We start from the raw sequence: 20519 nt of genomic DNA on the forward strand, positions 1-20519 counted from the left end.
AAAGTAATTGCAGTTTCAAAGGTTAAAGATAATTGCAAAAACCGCAATTACTTTTGCATCAACCTAATAGATATCTATAACTAGCTATACATAATTTTGTCCATCAAATAAAATAATATAATCACATTAAATGAAACAGATTGCAGGTTAATTTTATTCACATTTTCTGAAATAATTCTTCACATGGATCTGCACATAAACATTTTCACCCTGGCTCTTATGATTGTATGAAGAAAAAAATGTAATGTTGGTCTCAAGCCAAGAACTCAGTGAGAAGGTGGAGGTGACTCCCACAGGCATATGCTCAGTAAGTGATGGAGTTTCCGTTGCCCAGCTCCCCAGAGAAGCTGCCACTCTCTTGAACCAAAGTTTTCAATTAATTTTATTTCATTTGATTGAAAAAAATTTCCCTACTATCTACATTGTGTAAGGTGCATAAACATCACTAATACCTGCCTTCTTCCTTAAGAGGTGCATGCGTCAGTTAACTATTGTTGCCTCATTACCTCAAAACCCAGTGCCTTTAACAAAAAAGCCAATTTAAGGGCTTTCAACAACAATTTCATTGTGTGGGTCAGCAATTAGAGCTGGACTTCCCTGAGTGGTTCTTCTGATCTTGGTTGGAGCCACTCATCCATCTCCAGTCATCTGAAGGCTTTACTAAGTCTGGATGGTCAAAGATGGCCTCATCACCTTTCTAGGCACTTGGTGCTAGCTGTGGTCACTGGGATGGCTCTATGGCTGTAAGGTTGGGCTACTTTCCTCACTTGGTCTCTCAACCTACTTCACATTGTGGAATTAATGTTCCAAGAAAGCAAATGTGAAATCAGCAAGGCCCTCAGGAGGTGTGGGTTCCCCATATCCATTCGATTGCATTCTATTGTTCAAAGCAATTCACAAGGCCAACCTATATACAAGCAGTAGAGAAATGAATTCCTCCTCATGATAGAAGTGACAAAGTCACAATGTAAAGAGTATAAATACAGGGATGGAAGGAATTACTGGGCCCATCTTTGCAAACACTCTACTATAGCTTTAAAAAATGGAATGTGTCGTTTTATACTTTTTATGTACAATGAGCAAGGGTTTATATTCAACCGAATATTTCTCACACATATGGATATAAATACTTCTACAGTGCAGGCACTTTTCTCCACCTCCTCCATTCTCTCAAGGAGAGAACAAAAATAAATAAATAAGTAAATAAATAAATACAAGACAATCAAAACATGAAGTTATAAAATATGGTTTATCTCTTTGTTGTGTTGTGCACTAGAACTTCTTCTCAATTAGTAAACTTTAATTTTAAAACCAATAGATCAGATCTCAGTTTTACTCCTAATTTAAAGAAAAATACTCATTAGTTCAAAGTCCACGATGTTCCTATAGGAACCGTACAGATATCAGACATAAGCTCCATCCCAAGTAAGGTGTGATGTGATGCCAAACATTTTCTGTAATTAATGTGGTGCATCTGTGACCTACTCGTCTCTCCAGAAATGTCCCATGAACAGACTACATGAGTCTATATGGCAAAGTAAGACTAAATGAAGCCTATTATGTTAAGCTTAATTTCGTGTGTAAAACATTTAATTTTTAAAAGCTTATTTTTATTGATGTTCTCAGAATTTAACAGATGTTAACCATCCAACAATAATACTGAAGAACTTCATCATTATTTATGGGCAGAAAGAAAAGCACGAGTGTTGAATATTGCAGCACATGGCAATCAGAACATGTTTCTCAGTAGAGCAAGCTTCATCAAACATATTATGGTGCTTTCTTCCTGTATATACAAGAACAGATAGATATTCATGGGCTATCTAGCAATACTACTAAGTAATTTGTTAGTCTAGGCTGTTGTTCTGAAACATTTCTGGGCATTGTATCAATTTAAATCTCAATAAACTTGAGAGAAAATTCCCTCAAATAGCAATGGATTATAAACAGGTTTTCCTTTATCGAAGTCTGATCTCACTTTTCTTTGAGAAAACTTCTGCCTCTCCAGGCAATTAAAAGGCATCTGATTGGTTTCTTCACATTTCCTCATTTCCCCAAAACATTTTGCTTCATTTGCTACATTCTGTCACAGTCAAAATAATTTGGGGATTTAAAATGGATTCATTCTGCTTAAACAGATGTTAAAGATGAGGAACATTGGTTTTAACAACTATTTAGGGGCCATGAAAGGAATAGCTTTCCTCATGTAAAAGCTTATCATGAGCATCCAAAGAATTGTGTTCTATTTTTCTCCACTATATTTCACTAAATTTAGTCAAATTTATTGAGCAATAGTTGTGTGTATCAGTTCAGAGAGCTGAATGCATCCTTAATTTAAAATACTCTGCTAATGTACAGTAGAAATTATAATACATGGAAATGTTTTGTTCTACCAGAAACCACCTATAACATTTGAACAGTGAAAGAAAAAAAACTGCAATGTCTATTTTTATATTCATAAAGTTATTTCCTTATACCATTCTTCCGAAGATGTGATGACATAATGAACAAATCTGGATATACACTTATTTTTTGTTGTATGTTTTTGTGGTAGCAGCACTAGGTTACAATGAGAAATACGTGCCCAACAATTAAATCATGGCTAGTGTTTAGTGATATAGTAGTGTTACTACCATTTAGAATTATCATTGGTATCAAATTATGTAATACACATTGGAAAATATTACCATATGAGGTAGAGAAGAAAAAAATGGTGCCTGTGTCACCATTTTTTGGTATATATTTACACAAGTGTGTGTGTGTGTGTGTGTGTGTGTGTGTGACTTTGATGTCTATAATTTTGTCTTTATAAGTGATTCTTTGACAATTAGATGGTGCTGAAAAGCATTTAGTGGCCTCAAGTATGATGTTATTAACATCAGCTATAGAGACAGAAAAAAAAATCAATACAAATTTTGCTCACAATTAGCAAATAACTCAATGATTTCTTGTTTCTTCTCTAGAGAGGGGTTTGTAGAATCCTTGAATTCAAGGGAAGGTACTCTGGATTTATTTTTACAGAAAAGCTTATTTTTCAAACCTGATAAATAGAGGCATAAATCTAAATGAATCAATGCTTCAGGGGTAATTGGAATTACAGACACAATTACTACATGTCATCCTCAGTAATTATTTCACCTTTGCAGTACATTAGCCATAGTTTCAAATATTCCTATGGTTTACATTTCAAAGAAAAGTTAGTTTTGCTATTTTAAAATTTGCAAAACATACTTTTAAATTGTTGAAGAGAAACTGCTACCTTTGTATTCTAGTAAAATTAGTTAAACAACACAAATTTATATATCTTTTGTTTCTTCTAAGATACTATCATGGAAATCCTAGCTTAACAGTTACCAAATTAAATTTATGTGTGTACTTAAACTGTGCATTCATCTTATTGAGAGACTTTCTGGACAAACATATGAAATCCCTAACTTTGTTTTACAAAATTGTTTACTATTAAAAGAGTCACTTTTTCTTTACCTTTTATAAGTTTTGATCAAAAGTCACTTTTAAGTAGCACAAATGATCATTTTTATATGGATATTTCAGGGTAAAAGTTCAAAAAAGCACATATATTGTTGGAGGTAGGGGAATCTTTTGTGGGCAGTTAACCATTAACAAACTTATGTTACACCAAATAAGCTTTCTGTTTATTTTAACTTACATTTGATTGACTTAGAGAAATATCACAATTATGAATGTTATATTCATTCAACTGGTTGTTAGCAATTCTGAAATAGTCTTCATTTTAATATAGTTTTCTTAAATAAAAGGATTATAACTTTTTTAAATGTATCATTTGACTATTTGCACAGAATAGCTACCAATGCTAGAGACCAGATACCCATGTTCCAGCTTTCATGTCAATCATTCTCCTAAGATACTGAATTATTTGAGTCCTTGAAAATGCTGCATCTAAGAAAGAAGCAAAATATGTCAGTGATACAGCTGGAGATGTCATCAAACTGGTGTGCCACATCAGTCACTTACTGATTTTTATCTGCCAAAAAAGAGCAATGTGCTACCCTGTTTCCCAGAAAATAAGACCTATCCTGACCATCAGCTCTAATGTGTCTTTTGGAGCAAAAATTGATATAAGACCCGGTCTTATTTTACTTATAGTAAAATAAGTAAAATTTTTAGTATAGTAAAATACTAAATACTAAAAAGTAAAATACTAAAATACTAAATACTAAAATACTAAATAGTACAGTAAAATAAGTAAAATTCTTATAGTAAAATAAGACCGGGTCTTATAGCATATCATGTCATGTCATATCATATCTCATATAATATCATATAATACCGGGTCTTATATTAATTTTTGCTTCAAAAGATGCATTAGAGCTAATGGTCTGGCTAGTTCTTATTTTCGGGGAAACACGATATTTGAAAAATGAGAATACCAAACAAGCTCAGGTTTGGGAACTGAAAAGCACTGCACGACAGACTCTGATTCAGTCACAGCAATTAGTGAGGATGCTTCCTGACATAGCAAACTAGGTAACGATTCTGCTGACAACTCAGAACTGGGGATATGTACTAATCAGACAGGAAATCCAGCCACTTCCTTATCTGTTACATAACCTAAAGCTCTTGCCTAATTCGCAAAGCCCGAGAAGAACAGAGGTGCTGTTTTCAGTAACCACCACCCCGTTCCCATATAGGATTTCAATTTTGATTCATTCAGAGAATTCACTGTACAGGCAGCAACTGCTCTTTGTGGGAAACTCAGTATTGTTAATCAAGAATTTCCTCCACACCTGAACCTCTTTTTTTCCTCCTTACAACTTCTCAGGATACCAAAATGTTAGTTTCAATTCATGGAACATAGTAAAACATAATTTCCTTGTCAAAGGTCAAACCAATAAATGTCAATGGCAGAAACTGATATAAGATGACATTCAATGGAGTTATTAAGGATGTTTACATGGAGATATAAATTAATGTATACAGAGTGTCCATTAAAATATGAAAGTTTTATGTGTACATATCCACTTAATCAGAGTAAGTGCATAATTACATACTCAAATCTACCAACCACCATAAAAAGTTTATATTCTCTTAAAACCTCATCCTCTGCATTAATTAGGAAGTTAGGCTTTCTTATAAAATATATAAAGACATGAACCTAAACTAATTTATGCAAATACATGTGTAGGAATGGGAGCTATGAATATTAAAGTTCTATTCATCAGTATTCTTGAATGTATGTGAAGTTTAGAGGGAAATGTTGAATAAATAGAAGACAAGATCTAAAATCAAAGAAGAAGGCATGGACAATAAGTAAGAAAGAAATATAGAAATAATCAGAGGACAAGGAAGGGTGAGAATATTTAGGGACATCATCTGCTTAATTTGTAAAGTATGCAGCCTAGGATGTTATGTACAGATTATTTTAGAAGGCTGGGAAGTCGAGAACAGTGATAATAGGAATCAAGAAAAAAACTTGAAGATTTGATGTGAGAGAGGAGCTCTCTGTATTAGATAACTCATGGCATTAACTTTATTCCTCCTTTTTTCCAAGATGGCCATCCTAACGGTATGGCCTAATATGGACTAATGTTTTCCTGCTGGGTACATAGCTACAACTGCATGGAGAAGAGAGAGAAGCATTCTCCAAATAAAGTCAGAGGATTTAAATTCTTTTTTTTTTAATATGAAAAGTGATTAAGACATTACTTACATTAGTGTCTTATAAGAACATGTTAAAAAAAAAAAAACATTTGGAGGAAAAATGAAAAGAATATTGGTATGGTTTTTTTTCTCAAATGCTCTATTATTTTATAAAATTCAATTGTATTAGAAGTGCCCAGCCTCTAAAACAGGAACTCTAAAAGCACATACATTTATCTTCCTATTATTCTGAGATGGAGCTTCATGGTATTGACAAGCGCTCAATAGTTATAAAATTGAGTGGAACTGCATGGCTTTAAGCTGACAATAAAAGTGAGACTTAGATTATTTTCTGGACCAAAATATGTAAATGATGTTGCCATATTCATTCAAGATCTTATATAAAAGCATCTATGAAATCTAAGATTTCAAAGGAGGAAAAAACCCTGTCAAGCTGAATTTATTTTTCTTCTGAGTCTTTTTCCTTTTTTGAAATAAGTAAATAAATAAATAAATAAATAAAAATAAAAGATAATAACTACTCCGTCCTATACATCTGACAGGATTGTTTTGAAGATTATTGAATATTATGTGTGAGGAATGATTCTGTAAACTGTTCAGAGCTATACAAATATTATTAAAGCAAAAATGAGACCTCTGATTTCACATTTATTTTTCTTCTAATCATATCCAATCAAACTCTTGTATTCCATAGAAGTGTCTAATGCTTCCAACCATATTCGATTTGAATTTCATTTTAAATTTGTTTTTTAACTATTGTTCAATGTGATAAAAATGATATGCACTAAAATATATTATAGTCCAAACGTACAGTTTGAGAATCATCATATGTGCTGTTAATTTAACTGACCTCGTTTAGAGCTTAGGCTCAAACTCTTCCTGGACATGGAATGTAAAATGAAAGTTCTCATTATTGCTAATATTTATATAGCATTGTACAGTTAGCAAAACTATTTCAGACACTCTATGTAGGACATTCACACACATTATATGACCATGGATCTTGGACCAGAGGTTTGTGCTTTAGCACTAGACTTTAGGATTTTTCTTTTTTTTTAATTTAAAGCTGTTCACTTGTAAAAAACAAAAAAGGAAGTGAACCTTGTTCACTTCCAAAATGATACAAATGAGAACGCTATTTACATGAACCTTGGTAAGGCTGGTTGACACTTAAGGGCATCTACTACGTGGGGATAAGAGCATGTCAGAGAGCTCTGGTCATGTGAGCAACACCAAATGTTAATAACATGTCATACCAACATGAAACTGTACCGTAGACTCTTTGGATATTCCCTACTTTTGGATGCTTATCGTCAGATATTTGTAATCATGAGATCTCTTTAAACACTGTTCAATCATATTTTATATGTTGGCATTCTGCTATTGAAACGTTCTTCATTGTTTGAAAAAAAAGTTTAAAAATTACAGTGTTATCTCTTACATAATGGGATAGTCTTGCATAATGGCCATATTCTATAATTGAACTAGCAACAGAAACATGTACTAATACATGATTATAAATTTTATATATTCTTAATATTTTAACAAATACTTAGAAACCAATTGTATTGTGTTTAAACCTTTAAAAAAACCTCAACTTTAAAATGGTTTGAAGCTTTCCTTACCCCATAAACAAAATATTGATAAGTGTCAGCAAAAATGATCATTCTAAAATGTTTTTCTTTGAACTGCTGAACAGAAGAATAGCTTAAAGTAACATTATTCCAGTATCTTTAAGCTTATTTACCAAAATCAATGTTTAAAGTTTAAAAACTAACAGTTCGTTTTCTACAAAAGGCAAAAAAGTCACTTTGAAATTTTCGACCAAAGTCATTTATCTTCTAACTTTTACTTTGGGTGATCATTTTTCTTCAGTTTGATCCCAAAGGCCTTGCTTGCACAGATGTCTTTGGAATACTGATATCTTATGTACTGCAACTCACTTTATAAAGGAATTCTTTCCTTATTTAAGATCAGACATAAAGATACATCTTTTAGTATCTGTTATTTTTAATCCCTCCAAAACTCTTTTTAAGTACTGTTTTACAACATTAAATAAAATGTACTAGCATTTTTAACATCTTTTTTTATTTAAAGCTTGTTTGCTTGTAAAAAAAAAAAAAGTGAGCCTTGTTCACTTATAAAATGGTACAAATGAGAATGCTACACATATGAACTCTGGTAAGGCTGGTTGACACTTAAGGGCATCTGTTATGTGGGATAATAAAAAAAGATAACAGTTATCTTTTTATATCACCCTATATATTACTTTATGCAACACACACACGCATTCCTGTCACTATTGAAAACACTACATGTTTTGAACAAAAGACTTCACAACATGTTTTTTGGATTAAAGAATACAATTCTCATACAAACAAAAAAGTTAAAGAGCTGCTCTATTAAAAAACCCCTTGGATAATGAAGGTCACATGGGTCAAGCCCCCCAAAAGAGAGAGAAAATGGAAAGGCTGACATGCAGAATAATACCCTGTTCACTTCTCACTTGTATCTTCTCCGCTGAACCCTGACTTTCCAGCCTCAGTCTGAAATCTTTGCTTGGAAGAACTGCATAGGTTTTAGACAATCTAAGAAGACTTAGGGCAAGAAAACGGAAACGGGGGGAGGCGAGGAAGAAAAGAAGGTAGCGTTAGGGCTCTTCCAGGATCTGGGAGCGCAATTCGAGGCCCTCCCTTTTCTTTTCTTCCCCCACCTCAAGTATTTTTCAAGAGGAATTTTCCAGAACCAGGTCAGTTCACAATGGTGAAAATGGAAAAGAGACCTAGCAGAAACTGATCAATATCAAAGACTGTACACGAGGCTGAAACTTTCCTTCTTTCTATGTAAGAATTAATAGAGACAAACAAAATTGGCTTTCACATAGATAATGAGATTTAGGAAAATGTCAAGACCTTTTATCCAAGGAGAGAACTCAGGAAACTATCAAATGTTTAAATTAGTATAGGTACAGTGAATTCATCCCTTTATTCATATTGCTTCTAATGAAATAAAAAGAAAGCTTCCACTTACCATGTCATGACCCATTTATATTGCCTGAGATCTTTATTCAGTGCACATTATAACTACTAAAACAATATGCGCAACTCATTATAAAAAGAAATCTTTTTTCACTGTAAATGCAAAATTGTCGTGTTTATTTGAGGAATAGTCAATAGGCACTGATGCAATGTAACTTATTTAGAGAAAGAGAATACCAAGCCATCAATGAATTTTGCCATTCAATACAAAGAAACTGTAAAATGGCATATGAAAGTAATCACAGGGACAGAGTTCTGGATTCAATAAGTACGTCACATTCATCATTATGAAAAGCTAGGTTTTCTATTGACCAAATGACTTAGAAATGCATCATATGTAAAGACAGGGTAAAAAGCACCACAAAAAAGGAAAAGGTATTAGCAACAGTCATTTTATGGAACTATTTCCATTGTTACAGCAAACACATAAATGGAAACAATTTGTGTTTTTAGCTATATTGACATTCTTTGTTTCTCACATTGAGTCATAATAAGTATCTTATTATTTTAAAACTATTAAGTAAAATTTTCATTTCTATTTGACCATCCCTTTGCTCCATCATTTCTTCAAAAAACACTACCCAGCTGCAAATTACTATGCCACACACTTTAAATATCTTACAATATTATTTGTCAGTTATTCTTCAACAGAGCTGAAAAAAATTGGAGAACAAGGTATGATATGTATGAGAGTGTCTAGAAGAGATCTAAAACATGTAGGAACATAAAAATGTTCTATAGAAATGTTTTTCTAAGAAAGAAGAGAAGGAGAGGAAAGAACAAGGAGGAAAATAGGAGAAAAAAGAAGGGAGCAGATGTTGAAGGGAACATACTATTCAAAACAGGATTGCCATGCACTCCCGAATGGGGATGGTGAAGAATCTGTCTTCTCTGGAATTGCATTAACGCAAGGAACGCTTCATGCTTAAAGACCACATTCTTCTGTGGATCCTGTTCTGTTCTACCCTGATCACTGTAAGGCTATATTTAAGCATTTGCCAGAACACAGGGGCAAAGGAAAATGCAGTCTATCTTTTCCAGAGATAACCTGGGTATCATAATTACTAATTCATATAAGAGGCCAGAAAACTATGCAGCTTGATAAAATACAGATTCAATGCAATGGGGGAAACCACCAGATTATTCCCTTTTATAAACACCATATTCCTCCTCTTTTAACATATTTCCTTGATTATCATGTTCAAATCTTGAGCAAAACAGATAAAGTAGAATGCTGTTTCAAAAAAGTGATGAGTCCAGATTCTGGAAATTTTAAGAAGTTAATTGTATCTTAATGACTTACAAGATATCATTCATTTTTACTATTAACTTAATGGCCAATGCATAATGATCTATAAAAGGTTCTATTCTATTTAATTAGCATTCAAAAAATTAGCTGCCAAAGCTGATGGTAATTGTAAGAATATAAAATATATATAAAGTTCTTTGGTATTTTTTATGTTTTGTCCTCCCCAATTGTAATGGTTATGATTTTTGTCTTTCCCATTAACTAGTGAGGTTGCTATTATTTTAAATGACTTTGACAATACAGGACATTATCAATTTAATACCTGTACATGTGATACCATTTCAAAAATAACTTCCATTTTTATTATAAAGCCAATAGGAGTTATTCAGTTTCTTATGCTACTACTATAATAATACATCATCCACAAAATAAATATACCAGTAGCAGACCAAAGTGTGTTTACTTGGATTTACTTTTGTATGCACGTAGAAAAAGTGTAGTTTAGCATAGGGGTCTGCAAATAATAGCCCATGGATCAAATTGGTCTGTTGCCCTTTTTTTAGAGCTAGTGAGATAAAAATAGTATATATATATATATATATATATATATATATATATTATACATACATATACATATGTATTAAAATTACGCTGATGGTAACCACTTTGAGCACCTGTTGTAATTGCAGAAGTCAAACGTGACTTTTATTTATCTTTTGTTATCAGCATATATTGAGTATTACAATTTTAATACATTTTTTTCCTTTCTTAAAATGTGTATACATTTTTTAGCACTCTGTGTGTGTGTCTGTGTGTGTATATATATATATATATATGTATATATGGTATCTGATAAAACTCAGTATTATTAGAAATGATAGAAAAACAGTCTAGATGGGCAATAATTTGGACAGTTGCTAGTCCTATGTGGCCATCTTGTTATCACTATTGCCATTTGCTCAGCCCCTTCAGCTACTAGCACTGATATAAAGAGACAGAGAGGGAGAATGTGCTTGCATTTCCCAGACCTTTCAAAGTTATGAGAGCTGAAAAGTTTGTATCTGAAACTGAGCATATATCAAAGAGGAGGGAATATTTTGAGACAGTCAAATCTCCTAGACATCATATATAAGGTAACCTGAATCTTGAAAATATTTTAAGTTTATATAGGCATAGATTTTCATTTCCATACCGGTACATTTTATATATTATCCTGGTTTGCATACTGTAGTGTCTAGTGTCCTGAACTGATACAAGTTCTGGCATTCAAATACTAAGATCAAGAACATTTGGCCAGAGGACAGAGTGTGTTCACGGAAGGCTGCCATATTTCTCTGTAGACATGTTCAAAGGAGATTTTCTTTGTCCAGGAGGAATTTTGAGTGACTATGTATTGACCAAATAAAAAAGCTCAGCCATTTTCTATGCTAGATTGTGAAAACATTGTCAAATACCCTCTCTTTTCTGTAAGGTTCTGATGGATGATCATAATTATAATTAATAAAGGAGTTTTTCTAGTTCCATGTCACTTGAAAGCTTACACATGCTCCAAATCTATGGAAATACTTTTTACTGTAAGTATAAGAAACAAAGAAGTAAACTAAAATTAATGTATTTTGCCAACATAAAAGTAAAGTATTAACTACTATTATGTAGTTTTGTTTATAAGATAATAATAATCACTATCTCTATTTAAATGCAATGGCTTACCCCTTTGGTTACTATTCAAAAATCATAAATATATGATGCTAGTCACATTATAATTTTAGTTTTTGAGCACAAGGTTTATAAGATGAAAGGATATATGCTGCCATAACATTTTGAGCTATTTGAAATGGTATCAAATAAAAACTAAATTCTCATATCATGAACAAAATTTTAGAAATCACAAATTTGAAAAAAAAGAAATAATTTGTCAATTATTCAAAGAACTTCAATGCTGACAGATCAAATTACTGGTGAGCCAGGTTTATGTTATTGCCATAGAATGGGACCACTTTAGCCATTAAAAACAAAAATCTGTTATCCTTTGCAAATTGCAATTGTGAATGACAGAAGGTTTGGGTTATGTAAGGTATCCAGGAACATATTTCCTTGCATGAAATACAATTGCAATGTATTAATATTTCTTTAGATCTGAGTCAGAAGGTATGTAAAGTAGTAAATTATATATAGTCCAAGGTTTGCTAGTATAGAAGACTCATACTTTTTTAAATGTATTATTATTATTATTATTATTTTAAGGAGGGCGCAGCTCACAATGGCTCATGTGGGGATTGAACCAGCAACCTTGGTGCCACCAGCACCACACTCTAACCAACTGAGCTAACCGGCCACCCCAAAGACTCATATTTCTTAACGCTAAAATAAGTTGCATAAACCAAGAGGGTCAACATGGATTATGCATTTCAATATAGCTATTAAACTTTAGCATTAGCAGATACTTTCTTTGGATATAAGCTGTCATAGTGTCTCCACCCCCCCATTCCTTCGGTTTTAAATCACAATAGGCAATCACATTGGTTTTAAAAACAAAGATAATATCTAAATAATGAAACTCCAAATTGCATATACCTTTTTCAGACATAGTGTTCTGATTATTTTAGATATTATTTTATTCGGAAATCCAGTATTTCTACACATACATTAGTTTCAATGTTCCTTTTGAATCATCGTAGGTCACATCTGACTAAATTAGAATCCTCAAAAATCCCCAAACACATGCTAATTTGAATAATTCATTAAAAAGAATACTTTTATTCTTAAAGTAACAATGTTGATACAGGCTGACACCGAATTTTCCTCTTAAAATGTAAGAAGTCCCAGAAAATAACTGCGAGTGGGGGTGGAGGCGGACGTTGTGGTAGATTGTTTTTTCCATAGCTATAAGGCTACAGTTAGCCTTCTCTGGTTCTGACATGTTGTGGTTAAGACTATGTAATAAGACCTCTGCCAGCGCCTGCCAGAGCCTGTTCGAGTCAACTGAGCACAGTCTGCCCGAGGTCGTTCAAGCTGCCCCCACCCCAGCTATCTATCCTTTGAAAACACTAAGAATACCCAGTGTCCCTGCATCAGTTTTTACTAGAACCGATCAGCTTCCATGCCTGGAACAGGGATCGCGCCCAGACTGCCCTTAGCCCTAATAATTAAGTCCAGTCTCTAAGAAGGAGGGGTGGGGGCAATAGGTGAAAGCTCCTGAGCACAAGGAGCGCAATGGACACATCACAGGTATGGACTGGGCTCCCGGGAGCGACCACAACGCTTATGTCTGGAGTCAGAAAGATGGTATCTGGAAGCCAACACTGGTAATCCTGAGAATGAACCGTGCAGCCACTTTTGTCAGCTGATCCCCGCTAGAGAGTACACGTGTTGTGGGAAGTGGAGCACGACTCATTTCTGTTTGTTACTTCAAGTCCGAAAACGACTGGTGGGTAAATAAGCACATTAAAAACCCAATTCCCTCCATCGTCCTCGGCTTGGATTAGCATCCCAACAATGTTTTTCTGGCAGCAGGATCATGCGATTTCAAACGCGGAGTGTTTTCTGCATACATTAAACACATGGATGGAAAGCCATCCAGTCCGCCCTGGGGCAGCACAATGCCATTTGGTCAGCTGATGTCCGAGTTTGGTGGCAGTGGCACTGGTGACTGGGTGCATGGGGTCAGCTTCTCCGCCAGTGGGAGCCGCCTGGCCTGGGTCAGCCATGGCAGCACTGCGTGGCTTGCAGATGCCTCCAAAAGCATGCAGGTCTCAACTCTGAAAAAAGTTCCTGCTCCTCCTGAGTGTATCACTTGTCTCTAAGAACAGCGTGTTAGCTGCAGGCCATGATTGCTGCCCAATGCTGTCTAACTACAATGACCATAGCTACTTGACCTTCATCTCAAGCTAGACATTCCAGAACAGAGCACCCAGCCCCACACATCTGTCACGGGATGCTTCTGCAACACGGACCAGCGGGCCACCACCGAGGACCGCAATACAGCCCGATGACCCTGCACAGAATAGAATGTCACCCAGTTTGCACTACTGGCATCGATGGAGCCATGGAAATTTGGAATTTCAAGACCTTGGGGTCTTCTACCCAGAGCATTTAGATAATGTAAAGCTGAATGAGTCTCCCCGATCCAGCAGGACAGACTGACAAATTGCACCCATTGGCAGCTCCACCATTGGCATGATGGTGAGGAGTGCGAGAGGAAAGCAAACGCTGAAGACACACATCACTCAAATGTCATTTAGTGTGATTTTGTTTAAATATAATTTTTAGTTTTTTGTGGTTTTTTTTTGCTATTTCATTCCATTCTTGACTAAAGCTTCTCTTTTAGTAGTTATTATGGAAAATTGTCACACCAAGTTAAAAGGAAGGTAAATAACTAAAAAAACAACAAAAAAACAAACAAAAAAACAAAAATACCATTAAAAAAACCATAAAAATACTGAATGTGGAAAAAAACGACTATGTAATGATAATTTTTTTCATATGCATGTATTTTAATATAGAATATTAAATTTTACTTCACAAGAGGAAAAGCTGATGAATTACTACTTTATGATTATGCTATAAAGTATTTCTTCCATCTCTCAACCTTTCATCAACCCAGCATGATCATTTTTTAAATCTGAAATTTAAGAATATAGATAGGTAATATAAAATATAGATTGACAAACCTAAGAAGAAACTGTATTACAAATAACACACATTTGGCTCTCTAAGACCTAGCACGGCTGTCGGATAAACATTAATGGGAGAATTAAATCCAAAGTCATAATACATGAATATGCTCAAAGTAATAAAGAAAAGATATTTTAAATAAATGAATCAAGATTCAAAAGTTAAAGGTCTGTTGAAAGCTAATTAGATTATAAGTTAAATAAATGGTTCTGCTTGGGAACAGCAAAACCATAAGTTAAATAAATGGTTCTGCTTGGGAACAGGTCAACCTGATGGTACCAAAGGGTCACGAAAGACACAAAATGTATTGAATAATATGACGTTTGTGTTCCACATTAAATTCTGTTGTCAGGTTGGAAGAATGTATGCCTAATCTCATAAAACCTGAAGACCACCAAAAGCCCTTTGGTTCTGAGAGGATTATACAGGTCAACTTTTAAGATCTAAAATAAGATGTCAGAGAATTCTGGAACTGAGGACATTTGAATATTACAAGTGCTTGATACAGGGAATTGGAAACAAGTTTTTAACAGAAAAGATTTCACATGTGGTGAAATGAGAGCAAGACTGAGTTTATATAACGTCTTTACCTCACAAACTCACTACAAAGTCATTCTTGATTAAAAAGTGAGTCTTAATTTCTTCAAAGTGCTCCTATGATCTTGGTATCGTATTTGAGTCATTAAATATTCATGCTGTGAATTTTTTTGCCCAATAAACCTAATGAATTCCTTTCTAAACACCTCTCAGTTGAACTTAAAGATATGTTCATTTCATGGTCTCCAATAATCTTGGATGCCCTGTGTTTCTTTCCTGACCTTTGTCCACCTTGTTTCATTCTTAACTGGTCTATGCCGCACATACACATTGATCTGTAGACAAAGCATTGTCAGATGGAATCAATATATCATTCCTTTGGTATTGAGACTGGCTCTTGCTTAGTTTACTTTCATTTTTTTAGCAGATCGATAGTGCTAAACTGATGCATTACAAACTCAGCATACAATTAGTATCTGTCTTCAAGCTAGTTAGCATGGGAATACAGCTTGATGGGTCGACTCTGGGAGAAACACATCTTTTGAAACTGTTATATCTGTATTCAAAATTGCCTCTACAATATGAATTAAAAATTAATGTCTTTATAAAACAGCTAATTTTACATCGCTTAGTATTTACTTGGTTTAAAAAGACACTTTATCAGTATTTAAATAAAATATTATTTGAAATAAAGTGCTTTCCATTGATATTATCAGGACAGGGAGTGATTTTTAAGTCTATAATCCTTGATCTAGAAAGAAAATAAACAGATCCATACAGAATTTAAAAAAAAAAAAGTTAAAAATTAATATGTTCATTTAAAATTAATGTTCTGAGAAAATTAACTGTATTTCATTATCTGTATAAAAATGCACAGTTATGAATTTTTTTTAAAAGAGTGTTAACTTTTTATACTTCTATAGTTGCTTCAATGCCATATTCTTTACCTACTTCTTAGTCTATATTGTAGGGTTCATCTCTCTGGTGACAAAAGACCAATCAGCCCATTCTCCTTCAATCTCATCAATATATTCATTAGCAGGACTTCATCAATCTCGCTACACTAAGAAAATATTAAATCTTCCAAGCATATTAAAATTGATTTCATGATTTGGGGATCAAGTATTCATTATTAGGCCATTTCTTCATTTTATGTGTCAGTGCATTAAAAATAATAATACTCAGACTAAGTGGCCTTAAAATAAAAGAGTGATACCCAGTGAAGCCATTATCTATGTAAGGGTAATAAGGTATACAATTTATTCAATTTGACCCTTAACACCAAAAACACTGTTACGTATTGATTTGTTCTTCCTTTACCTAGGATCCAGTAGCTGGACCTCATCAACTTTTCATTATACATGGCAATAGGAAACAAGGAGGAGAGCGAATAAACTCTAATCCTTCTTTGCAGTGTACTGTAGTGCATGATTTGAGGATCTGATAGCTTAGATTTGAAAGTTAGTTTTACTCAGTTACTGTGAATGGTAATAACAATATATATCTCATAAGACCATATATGTTAAATGAGCTCATTCATTTAAGCAGTCAGTCAGTAGAATGATTTCTTTCAATATTTATAGAGTTTTGTGTTAAGACATGGAAAGACAGATCTAAACCAGGAGTATATGACCCTTTGTCCTCCTAGAGATTACATTTTAGTGATACTGACAGATTTTACATAATTATATACTGATTTACTTCATTACAATTGTGACTACAACTACATATGTGAAATTCATGGTACCTCACCTAGTCCGATCATTTTTGCAAGACTGAAATTAAAAGATGACATAATTTCTGACAACAAATGTGCCTGGAAATTGTCTAGGCCAAAAATAGGGAAGTGAGGGCCTTCTCAGCAGAGGAAGCAAGATAATCAACAATAGAAGAATGGCATGTGGGAAGAAGTGAAAAAAGTTGTATAAAGATCCGGTTGGGCCTTGTAGGTGAAAAAGGCTGTATAAGGATCAAGTTAGACTTTTCAAAAAAAAAGATAAAGGGAGGTCATTGAAAAGTTTCAAGTAGAAAAGGAGAACAGCATATTAGGGTAAGGAGTAGTTTCAGGTGGACCAGATAACAAACTTTCGTATTCCTTTGACTAGGATGTGGTAGTGTGAATAGAAAGCAGTAGATGTATTTACAGTGATATTTAAGAGAGGAAATCCACTGGACTGCACGATTTGATACAAGGGACAAGATTGTCACAGGAATTCCTGAACTGAGAAATTTCATCATGATGGAGACATTTACTAAGTAAGACAAGCTATAATGGAAGAGTAGAATAAAACAAACAAACAAACAAACAAACCCATGCGCAAGCCAAATGGAAACATTTTCAAGTAGGCAGTTGGATATCTAGATCTGCAGCTCATACTATAGATCCCAGTAAGAGTGCTACATTTGAGTTTGCAGGTTATAGATGGCAGTTGAAGTTATGAGTAGATGTAATTGTCTAGGGAGGTATATAGAATGACAGGTATAAGGGCACACAACTAAGTCTAGCGGAACTCAATCATTTAAAAATGAAATGATGAGAATTACAGTGAAGTAGAAGAAGGAGAGGTTACCAGAGAGGGAGAGGAATCTCCTCAGAGGGCAGTGCACAGAGAATGTCAAGCACCCTGCATGGCTGTAACCTCACAGGATTGTCATGTAGCAATGCTACTGCCAGTATAACATACAATAGTGGAGCATAATACAGAACAGCTTAGGGAAGTATAATACAGGTTAGGCATTAGCTATTTTTTGTTTATCTCCTAATAAACTGAGATACCCAGTGGTCCAGGAACCCCCCGCCCCCCGGTTCCTCCTCACAGCTGCCTATAATACCCTTTCTCTCTCTCATTCTTGCTCTACTAGCTCTTTCACAAGACATAATGTTGAGATTTCATCTCATGTCTACATGGTACCTCACCCCAAGACCTATCCTGAGCAGGGTGTGAGACGAAGAGGGGTTATGGGGGGAGGAGTGGTAGTAAGAGAGAAGGAAGGAAGCAGAGGAGATTCAACCCTGCGAGTGACGCCTTCATCACTAGCCCCCAACAGAGGGCAATGTCCCCAAATCCAGCCACGTGACCTCACTTCTCCAATAGACTTGAAATAACAGAAGAAATAGCTCTGCCTCCCTCTCTTGTGTCTCTAGCCTATGTTCTGCTAGAGGCCCCTCTTTAGACCATGAGAATCAATTCCTAACACATGAAGTTGTACCAATCACTGACTTCTGGGGCAGGAAAAAGAAGAGGACGCTCCAAAGCGCACAAAGCCAGCCGATTGCTCTGGTAGAGGAAGATCCATTCCTGATCGTCAGAGTCACAACTCTGAATAAAATTCCCCACAATTCACTCTTCCGAGTGGTGTTAAGAACTAATTAAGGGTCATCCAACAATAGGCAAAGTTCTACTCTGAAAATGTTGGCTTTGCAGCCCTAAAAGTCTGTTGCAATTAGTTTTGCCACTGTGGTTCTAACACAGCCATAGACAATATGTTAATGAATGAGCATGGCTGTGTTCCAAAAAAAAAAGTATTTATAAAATTAGGAGAGGTGGACTGGATTTGGCCCACGGGCCACAGTTAGCCACCCCCTGGGTCTGTAGCGTCACTAGTGCCTTCATACGCTCCAGGAACTGAGCTAAATCAGATTCTGTAGACTAGTATGGGGTCACTTAAAACAACATCTAATATTGTTTATGTGCATAACTATCTACCATGTTGCAAATGATGGTTTACAAATGAAGTTTGGGAACAGGATCAGTTCACAGAGGACATCTTGCATTCCTAATACAAGATTCACTTTAGTTATACATGATTAAATGAAAAAAGAAAAAGCCTGTATATAAAATGCCATTCCTTACATTTGATATGAAATTCTGTAAATGCCACTCCTCTAGAGAATATACAAACTGTTTTTATAATCCCCTCTTTGTCCTTTTTCTGACTACATTCATTAATAATAATGGAAAAACAAACAAACAAAAAAACAGAAGAGTCAAAACAAATCTCAAGTGTTATTTTCCACATTGCTAAAAATATAGGAAGCATACTGTACGTATATTGTATGCTGCAAAGGGAATTGTTCTGCCTCGTTTTGCTAAATATTTATAGCTATATCAATATCCAACACAAGCCTCTAATCCTTACCCTCAGTTCCAGCATTTGAAATTCAAGGGTGTCTCTATATACAGTGACTGCTGGAGTTTTCACTCTGGAGACAGTGAAACATTAGCACCAAGCCACATACGTTTGTTACTGAATCTTGCCTTATAGACTTCCTCATAGGCTGATAGACTTTCCTGGGATTTAACAGGAACAAGAACTGACTTCCCTAGATTTAGCGCTGGTCAACATCTTCTCCGGGCCTGGCTAAGGACTGACGGCAACTAGCCTGCCCCTTTTCATCACCTTCCTCTTTTATGAAGTCAATTACAGATACTTTATTTCTTAACTCAACCACAATTCTTCAACAATCTGAGCCAAATACTGAGCTAGATGTGAGGGACACAGGGTAAAAGCAAAGCAGATTCTGCTTTGGGAAGGCACAGAGTCCAGTGAGGGCCCCCTTTCAGGAAGAATGTGAGGGTAAGGTCATCACTAAAAGCTGAGGAGAGAAGCTTCATTTAATAGAAATCAATAATTATTTACAACCACTTTTGAACTGTAGGTGACTTCCACGATTAATTAGAAAATTATCCTGTAGAGCATGTAGACTGGTTAGCTTTTCCTCATTAGTATTTACTCTTCCATAGATATTTGATGAATTGATGGAGTTTTATAAAGTACCACATACTAACAGATTACACAACTGGAGCTGCAGAAATGGATTTCTATGTCCTTTCTTTGTTATGCTATCATCATAACCTCTTCATCTAAGCATAAATTCTTGAAATCTTCTTTAACTCCATCTTGCTCCCAGGTCCAGTTAAATCTCATGGATTATTCTGCAGATTTTCCCACATGCAGCTTTCCTCTCTATTGACATTAAGATATTCATTAACACTCATAGACTATGCAGTGGTTTGCTGTAGCCAGCTCGTTCTGTTCGTAAGAGACGACCGCTAAATTTTCAGGTATTTTGTGATTATGTTGATAAATTATATACATTTCCAATTGGTACTAAAGCTGAAAACGTTTTCAGTTTGAAGACTGCAAATTATATGAAAGTGAGAAATAGTTTAATAATAGATTACATATTAGATCTAATGACAATAAATTTATTGGGAAAATAATTAGCAAATTGGGATGAAACTGCGTTTGGCAAATCGTGGTTGAACTGTAACCATGGCTACAGATAATAAGACTTGGCAAAAATTAATGAAAACATTCTGAGATATATGAAATTTACAATACAGGGTATTATGTATTTTATTATTAGTTGTAAATTA

General features: G+C 34.7%; 1 protein-coding gene and 1 pseudogene across 18 annotated transcripts in view; one reads left to right on the forward strand and one right to left on the reverse strand.

Moving 5' to 3' along the window:
* ROBO2 (roundabout guidance receptor 2) overlaps nucleotides 1–20519 on the reverse strand; it is a 1656458-nt gene that overhangs the window by 201550 nt on the left and 1434389 nt on the right. The window lies entirely within an intron of this gene.
* Nucleotides 12846–14032, forward strand: LOC109452783 (actin-related protein 2/3 complex subunit 1A; annotated as a pseudogene).

The sequence above is a fragment of the Rhinolophus sinicus genome, linkage group LG01 (assembly GCF_036562045.2).
Source record: "Rhinolophus sinicus isolate RSC01 linkage group LG01, ASM3656204v1, whole genome shotgun sequence".
Lineage (NCBI taxonomy): Eukaryota > Metazoa > Chordata > Mammalia > Chiroptera > Rhinolophidae > Rhinolophus > Rhinolophus sinicus.